Genomic DNA, 323 nt, shown 5'->3' on the forward strand with positions numbered 1-323 from the left:
GACCTACGGCACCAGAGGCAGAACAGGCAACCTCCAAATGATGACCAGAACGCCAACCATCCAAATGGTGACCAGAATGTAGATCATCAGCCTAATGACTCTTCTGATGATGACCAGGATGTCAACCATCAGGCAGATGGTCCTTCTACAAGCAGAGACTGGGATGGTCCTTCCACAAGCAGAGACTGAACTTTAAATTTCTTGTTATGGAGTCAGATAGTTAAAGCCTTAAGGACATATTTAGAATTAATAACTGATGTAAATTTCTATTTAGGATTAATAGTAGCATTGTTATCTTATAAAACAAAAAGGGGGAATTGTAG

This window comes from Corvus brachyrhynchos, unplaced genomic scaffold (assembly GCF_000691975.1).
Source record: "Corvus brachyrhynchos isolate BGI_N302 unplaced genomic scaffold, ASM69197v1 scaffold3, whole genome shotgun sequence".
Taxonomy (NCBI): Eukaryota; Metazoa; Chordata; class Aves; order Passeriformes; family Corvidae; genus Corvus; species Corvus brachyrhynchos.